The 8,712-nt window shown below is 45.6% G+C and overlaps 1 long non-coding RNA gene across 1 annotated transcript; it reads left to right on the forward strand.

Annotated features, from left to right (window-relative positions):
- The first annotated feature begins 3,735 nt into the window (after positions 1-3,735).
- On the forward strand, positions 3,736-8,488 carry LOC142818297 (uncharacterized). The gene is made up of 3 exons (XR_012895717.1): positions 3,736-3,847; positions 4,203-4,329; positions 7,939-8,488. It is a non-coding gene; the product is annotated as an uncharacterized LOC142818297 (long non-coding RNA).
- The last annotated feature ends 224 nt before the right edge of the window (positions 8,489-8,712 follow it).

The following is an 8,712-nucleotide window of genomic DNA, read 5'->3' on the forward strand; positions in this document are numbered from 1 at the left end:
ATCTGTTTATCCAGCCGAATGAAAGTCAATTCTAGCAAAGAAATTAGACCTAATTTGTACAATTCCATATTTTGTATGAGAGACACATTTTCACCTCTTCAATAAAGATTTTGCAAATTATTCAAAACTCAACTATATCAATGCAGCCAAGGTCACGAGCACATTTGCCAAGTGCTTCATGGGGCTGTATTTTTGAACTATCACAGGTCGCCGTTGCATGGCCATGCTTGTGTGGTCCCGTTAAGAAGTGTATTTAATCTGAGATGCGGAGCGCTTTCTCCTGGGCAGCTACCGGCTTCTGAAATGGTTAACACGTGTGGAAGACCAAGAGTGGAGCCACAAAGCAACTTTTTTTTTTTTTGACCGCCGCCACACTTGGTTCGGCTCGAAATGAATGGCAAACTTTTCGCTTGATTCCCAAACCCACAGCAGTACCCGCCTTCATTTCCAGACAAACACGGTGGGCTCACATTCTACACGTCGGCTGCTTCGCATAGACCATGCGGTTAAGTATTGATTAGGAACATCCCCGTGTTATGCCGAGAATATGGAAAGCGAAGAGGGGCCATATGACTTAATCCGAAAGCAGAGAATATTAATTCAAGAGCAAAGGGCGAAATACAACTCCTATTCGGGGTGTGCTGGTTTCACTATTTTCCCTTTCCCCACAATGAATGCTCGGGAACTATTTCAAAGAAAACAGAACAGGAGGGGGGAAAATCCAGCCAGAATTTACACTAGACACAATATAACCAAACAGCTGCGACAGGTGGAAGAGAGATAATTGCGCAGTGGTTCAGTTTTACAATTAACATAGAGAGATAACACGCGAAGTCCAGTGATGTTAATAGCAGAGGATTCAAAGGCGCGGTGGCTCGGTTTATTGAAGGAAACAACACAACTTTAATGATAATTGCAAAAAAATTGAGGAAACATATTTTAACGTTTCGTTTTATTTCAGCTTAAAAGATATTCCGTCGGGAGCTCGCAGAAGTTTGGGGATTTGTCGGTCTTCCCCACCTCCTTTTCTTTTTGGATAAGGGTTCGGGTTTGCTGTTAGACAATTTAGTGCCTCAAGACTTTAAAAACGGGTTTTATTGCTATTGCACTTTCTACCACAAGATGCAAAGCAAGTCAGTGGAGTTTGTATTACAACTGTGTCATAATGTTTCTCTGATGCAAAACATGTAGCCAGAGGGGGTTGCTAATGATTCCTGGATGAGAAAGAGAGAGAGAGAGAAAGAGAGAGAGAGAGGTTGCATTAAAAAAAAACAATGTTAAAACTAACCATTAATATCGGGCACCAGAATATCTGCCTCAGTAGCTCACATGCACTCAGAGATCTGTCATGAGCCTTTTAAGCACCGCAAACGTTTTGCATATTCTTCCTATTAATTATATTTACACCCTATTCATTTGCGTAGTCTCTTCGAGAGTCAGCGTCAAACTTTGTGGGAAGAAATACACCGGGCTTGCCACTCGAGGTGGTGACTTTTTTAAAATAACTTTGTCACCGACCCCCCAAAAAAGAAAAAGAAAAGAAAAAAGAAAAGAAAAGAAATGAAAGATGAAGAGCTGCTCGGGGTGTATGAAATTCTGGTAGAAATTCGGGACAAGATCATTCCAAAGAACGTGGGGGAGGGAGTAATGGAGGGGCCGGATGAGGGGAGGGGGTCTATTTTCTTCTCTTGTTGTCTCTTCCTTTCACCAGCACGCTTTTGGGGAATGATCGCAGATTATGCAAAGCGAGAGGGGACCGGGAGGATGTGCTAGAAGAGACCAGTCCGAAACTCATGGCTTTGCCTCTGCTAGGCCTGAGCCCTCGGTCAGTTTCTGCTCTGTTGAAACATTCAGAGTATGGAACGCGTGTGTGTGTGTGTGTGCACTCAGATAGTTAAAAGAATAAGCTAATACAAAGTGGAAAATGTTGAACTCTCCTCCTCTTCCCTTCATATTATGTCCTCTAAGGCATGGGAGGCCAGACGCGCACACCGCCTTTCATTCATAAATAAATAAGATGGGAGACCTAAGGGCTGCGGCCAGAAGGTCTCTTCTGCCCAGGGAAGAGCCACTGCGACCCAGAGCCAAATAATCCAAGGTGGGGCGGGAAAGGGACCGGTTCGTGGCTGGAACTATCTGCTCCCTTGACATGCAGAGGGGTCCACGGCGGGTCATTAAGCGCTGTGGTCCTCAGGGTGCAGCCGACTCCCTAATACTAGGAGTTGGGGGCGGGTCTAGTCCCACGAGAGACAGAAATAGTCCACGTCTGTCTCGACGCCTCCGGTCCCACCCGAGCCGGGTTCACACCGGTTAGCTGCGAATTAGCCCAGGGTTTGGCTCTTGCCTTACAAAGGTCTCGGAGCGAGCACAAGGCGCATCCTTCCCAGCAAGGCAAGGGGCGAGGTCCCGGGGGAAGAGATGTTTTACCTTAGACAAGCCATTTGTCCTTTGAGCTCCCACCCGGGAAATACTTGTCACGCGCAATACGGGGGAGGTGTGTGTGTGGGGGGAGGGCAGGTCTGGAGAGGTTACAAGCCATGCCAGGCACGGCTAGTCTTTACAGCTGCGGCTTGGGCTGGCCCTAGGGAATATACATGTGGGGCAGATTGAATAAGGACAGCAGAACTCTGCTTGCATGTGGACGCCGGCAGGTAACACGGAGTAGAAGCCGCTCATTTGTGGGGTGTGGTCGCCAATCATTTACTCCGCGGCGCCTCACCCATTCAGGTCGCTAACTAAACTATAATGCCACCCAATGAAACCTAGGGCATGTGGGTCACACTGAGTTAGGAACCAGCAAACCATCTCTCGGCGCTGTACTTCCTCTGCCCTTTCAACCGAATTGTCCTCCCTCGTGTAAACGGAAGGGATCCAGGTGTGTGTCTCCAACAGGCTTCTGATTCGATTCCGCTCCCCTGGCCTTTCTTTAGGGGACAGCCGCCTCTCGAGCCATCATTGAACCATTACATATTTTGCTGCCTGACATGGGGATGATATTAGAGATACGATGTCAGGTTCCACCTCATTTTAATGTCTTGGGGCTTTATCCCCACCCTCGGCTCCCTCCCCCAATGCCTCCCTTCCCAATATTGTGATGAATGTCCTGTTTAGGATCACGCGCCTGCTTCCAAGATTCAAGATCAGGCTCCCCTGAGATAGATCCTTGGATTGGAAGCCACTTTACTCGCTGGCTCTGCGGATGAAACAGGAGCGCACTATGCAAAGCGAGTCGTGTGCGCGCCCGACAGGCGAATCCGTCTTCGCTGGAGAGCGGAGCATTGCCGAGACTGACTGAGTCAGGCTGGTGGCTTTCCAGATACAAGGCACAGAGCAAAGGACACGAACCCTTTGCGCATCAATGGGAGCGGGTGGGGAGGGGGAGACGAGTCCTTGCATGTTGCAGTCTCTGGAGTTCCTCCGAGAGGTTTAAGTGGCCCGGTGGCTGGCTGCCGCCCCACATGCGCCAACCCGCAAGCCGAAGGGAATCGGGGGAGGCTGCGGCTGCAGGGCTGTGCATGCCCCTGTCTGAAAAGCAAACTTCTCCGCTTGAACTGAGCAGTGCCGAGAAGGCGGGTGGGGGCTATTCGAAATAGCAGCCAGGGACGCTGGTGGGGGAAGGGCTCCAGACTATCTTCCCTGTGCGGAGCTATTAGCAACACGAGGCAAATAAAAAGTTTTAAATATAACCTCGTTGCATCTGCTTCCTCCCCTCCCTCTCTCCACATTTACGTCATCCCTTGAAAAAGCTAAATTGATGAGGGCTGCTAGAGCCGCGGTGCACGGGAAACAGGTGTTGTCAGATTGCGAGAGGGTCGGGAAAGTTTTGAAAAAATGAAGTCATAAGGAGGTAGGCTCGCTGGAGCAATCTGCTGGCTTTAATCTGGGTTAATTTATACGGGGGGGGAGAGGAACATCACACACACTTCGAAATACTGAAGGGCACACACATAACGAGAACAGATTCACACTCCCACAGATTATGGCACTTGGAAGTAACATCCTGAGAAAAATAGATGCCTTTTGCAGAGCCTTAGCCATGGGATGTGGGATGTAAACAACCCCGAGTAAGAAGAAATACAATTGAATGAAAGATTAAAAGCCCCTCAAGTTGTATTTTTTTCAATTCCCCTTTGCCTACATTTAGCATCAGGACGCCAGCGAGGCGGGAAAGGATTGTATTTAAACCCCTTTTTTTCTTTTAGGACTCCTCGGGACAGTAATTCTCTACGAGCTAGTTAATCCGGCCAAGTTCTTTCTGCCTTGCGCCGGAATTGAAATTGAAGGATGGTGACAGTCGCGTGCCAACGAGGCCGCATTTCGGCTCCACTTGTAAGTTCCAAAGGTCCCCGGGAGCATCTTAGCGCGCGGCGCGGTCCAGCCAACGCGCGGGGACCCCCCGCCTCTCGTGGGAGCATCTTTTGGCTGCAGAAAGGCCGGGGGAGGCTGGTCCAGGCCCAGCGACTTGCAAAGGTGGCTGCACACAGGTGACCCGTGCGAAATACTGAGGGAAGCTTGACCCCATGTTAGTGAAACCTCTTGTCCCCCAAACTAACTTGCCCCGAAATCAGCCTGCTGAGGGTCGGTTTCCTTCCAGCCAATCCACCTCACCGCTCCTATTTGCTTTCTTCCATCAGGACTGGACCTTCGGGCGCCTGATGTTCTAACGCCGACCAACCCCTAGACCTTGGTAGTAGTGGGCTCGCGTTCAAGGCTCGCTTCGGCCGGCCATTCCCCCACCCCCCACCTTTGTGCCACTGGGACTGGAAATTACCCTCCTGAACTGTTTCTCGGCTAGGTTGCGAAAAGGCAGGCGAGTCCAAGGCCAAGACAAAAGGGTTCATGTGCACAAATACAATCTACTTCAGGCCTGGGGATCTCAGCCCACATTATATGGGGAGCCTCTAAGCAAGCTGTAGCTCTGCTTGTAGATGGGGGAAAGGGGAGAACTTGGATCTCGAAATGGGGTATAATCGCCAAGCACAGGCGTGGTCTGCAGATGTGCCCTCACGGCGTGTTACTTGCTTCAAAGGGGAAGCAGGAAGGATCGTCAAATATGATTCCCCCCCTCCCTCCATATAGGGTTTTATGACAAATCTTCATTGTATCAACCACTTGTTTCTTTTAGTATTGCCAGGAAAGATTTCATTAATGCTCCTTCCCCACTCCCCCTCCAAATCTATTCTCTTTCTCAGAGTGCGTCTCCTAATCATAATTAAAATCGTCTCATATACATTGGCGTCTCTTGTGTGCACACTGAATCGCAGGTGACTGAACGAAATGTTATTTCACCGGAGTCTATCATTTTTACATTAAAAAAGTGGCACCACGTTCCAGGCACGAGATAAGACATATTGTGAATATTGAGAGACGCGATAGGAGCGATATTAACAATCGATCGTTTAATAGGCAGACGTCATGCATCATGTTCAGTTCTGTGACAGCCCGGTACTTCAGTTAATATAATTAAGATTAAAACTCAAGTGATATTGGAGGGAACATGTATTGATGGCTTGCAAGAATAACATGCTGGATATAATAACTGAACCTCAGTGTGTGTGTGTGTGTGTTTCTTTCACTGTCCTCTGATAAACAACAACATATTACTGTTTCATATATAGAGTAGAAAACAGATAGATTATTTGCAGACACATAATTAAGTCATTATGACGCCCTTGCCCAAGAAATTCAGTTACGTTCAGAGAGGAGTAAGACGAGGAAGACAATTTTATTGTCTGTTATTTTAGGGTGTGCTTATTTTATATTGAGTTCTTATTCCTATCTGTCTAGAACTGCTAGCAATACAGAAACCGAAGTCCTATCTGTTTGTTCCAGTAAATGTAGCATTCTGGAATCAAAGCAATGAGAAACATGGTGTTAGAATTCACATTGGTTGAAACGACATGTACAATGTCTTTGGTAGAATTGTTAGTTTTCCAAGAAACGGACACATTTGCTTCTTTTTATTTCGTGACAAAATTGCAGCATAGCTGTCTTAATGACCTTTTAGAGAGAGTTCCACTTTTGCATTCTCCGTTGCAAATGTAAAATACACTTCAGTTTAAAGGTTGGAGTAATTCCCTTCCGAAAGGAGACGCTTTGCACTTAGCAGCATTCGTATTGCTGATTATAAAGTACAGCTTGAAATTATCTCAACTAGTGGAATATTAATCAAATCAATCAAGGTTGACAAATGAGAAATATTTGAGAGAAGGTGGTAATTTACAACTTTGGTATTAGTTAAGAATCTCTCGCCTTGTAAGAGTAATTAATAATTCTTGGATGGGAACAATTTGGAGACGAAAAGCACGCTGTCTTTAAATACAAATGAAAGAAAGAAAGGGGTTGAAAGTGAGTTATGTGTCAGTGCAAGAAAACATACACATTATTTTTTTAAAGCTACTTGGGGGTGTAAATAGGAACACATGCACAGAAACAGAGAAAAGCCAGACAGGAAATAAGTAAAGAAAAAAATTCAGAGCATTGATTATTGAAATCATATCCCCCGTCCAAAGATTAAACGCAACGTTGGATTGTAGGGTTTTAGAGAAATCACATCCAATAGGAGCAGTGCATGGCAGATATAAAAAAGTAACTCCAAACTAATTTGAGAAAACTCTCGCTTTCTTTCTCTCTCTCTCTCTCTCTCTTTTTAATGTCTTAGAAATGTGAAGAAAGAGCCCTTCTCCCAAACTCCAGCTCTGTGAGGGAAACTCAATTGTCTTTAATGTTTATAGTGTTAACCCTACTTATCTTCCAATCTACTACAACACCCCTCCCTTTTCCTTCCCCATAGACACACATTGATTATTACAGTATATGGACCACCCCCCTTTTCTCCAGCCTCACCCTTAAATAACTGACCAAAAGAATGCCTTGTTGGAAAACTATAAATCATTTTCGTGTTTGAAACCTTGAAGACTCTATTTAAGTAAATACGCTTACTGTGAAACAATGCATAGATCCAAGTCCTTCTCCGGGTTGCTTCCCAAGTGCTGCCATCTCCAAAACTTTTATTTACAAGAGAAGAAGAAGAGGGGGAAGAAAAAAAACTTTGGCAAACTTTATCTCTTCTTTATTATAAGCTTCAGCCTCGCCTTGGTAAGCCCCAGCCTGTTCTACAAAAGGTGGCTAGAGATTGAGATTTATTGGTTTCCAAATGAAAAGATTCATTCGATATAAGAGGTTAACTCAAAGTTCCTTAAACCGTGACCAGCATTGGCAAAAAGCTGTGCCTAGTCAGCACAAAGGCAGTTCAAAGAAACCTTTAAAAATACACACAGATATACATACACACAAACACACTCTCACACTTTAGTCTCAACTGCAATTTTCTTTTCATTTTTGTTTCTTTCTGCCATTACAAAGCCCTGAGCCCCTTTGTAGGTAGCTGGAGGATTTTTTTTCCAAGCTGAACTTTGCCATTTTGGTGTTGACCAACCCCCTTTTCTTTTGCAACCAGTGAATGAAAAGAGGAGAGAGGGAGAGAGAGAGAGTAGTAAACGGGGTGAGCAAAAAAAAAATCCCCCCAAACCTTCTAATTTAGAGTGATCAGAAGAACGTTTTTTTAAATGGAATAGGAACCAAAAAGCAAGAAAGATCCATGCAAAGGAAAAAAGGGGAGGGGGGAGAGTCAAATGCTAGGAAAGGAAGCAAAGGGATCTGAAGCTAAAAGAATGGTTTAGATTGTTTAAAATATGCACCCTCCTCCCTCACTCCTCCCCACAGAGTGTGAGGAATAGAATGTTGTCGTGACACACACATGTGTCTGTCTGTGAGAACGTGTGGATGTGAGACACACACACACACACACACACACACACACACACACACGGAGACAGACAGACGCGCTGAAGCTATAGGGCAGAATCCTGTGTGTGCAGCCTGAGCTATGGAAATGCTAATGAAGGAAAATTAACCCGGCCGTTTGTTACATTGCAGAGGGATCAATGCCTGACCCAGGGGCTGAAGGGATAGCTTACTTCTGGAGGAAAGATATGAGATAATCGCCCTGAAACACACTGATGCTGAGGCACTCGGGGAGAAATATGAAAAAAAAAATCCTTTAATATGAAAAAAGACAGAGAGAGAACCCTTGGAATAAAGTGATGGGAGATGATCAACGAAAGGGAGTTTACATGTGTTGCCACCCTCACTTTGGGGCATTCGTGCAAAAAGGCTGTGTCTGGAACGGCTCCATGTTGCTTTCTTCTGTCTGTCCCGAATAGAGACAACACCACAACCCCCATTGCAATCCTCTGATTGTATCACCAGAAATTCCTCTCATTATTGAAGAACTTATTCTTTTGTTTGGAGAGGGAATAAAGGGAGCGTCCCACTTATGGGTGGAGAACAAGGGGAAACCTGGACTTTGAGGCAGCTTCTGTATTCCAACTAGGGAACACTAGTTATTTATTCATGATCAAACTTTCGGGCCCTTTTAATATCAGAACCGGGGGAAAGGGAGCGAAGAAAAAGCTTAGAGTTACCAGTGGAGACGTATTTTTAGAGGTAGCTTGGTCAAGCAAAGGGATTGGCCTTTCTGATTTGAATGTTTGTAGTGAAACCTCAAAATAAAACCTATGGGAAGATGAAAGGCTCCGGAGAGAAATGTGTTTGAAAGCAATTCGCGTAGGACAACCCTATGGGGCCGGTGTGTGTGTGTTGTAGTTGTTCTTCTATTCCATTGTCTTTAAATAAGAACATCAGAAAACC

This window comes from Pelodiscus sinensis, chromosome 14, assembly GCF_049634645.1.
Source record: "Pelodiscus sinensis isolate JC-2024 chromosome 14, ASM4963464v1, whole genome shotgun sequence".
Taxonomy (NCBI): domain Eukaryota; kingdom Metazoa; phylum Chordata; order Testudines; family Trionychidae; genus Pelodiscus; species Pelodiscus sinensis.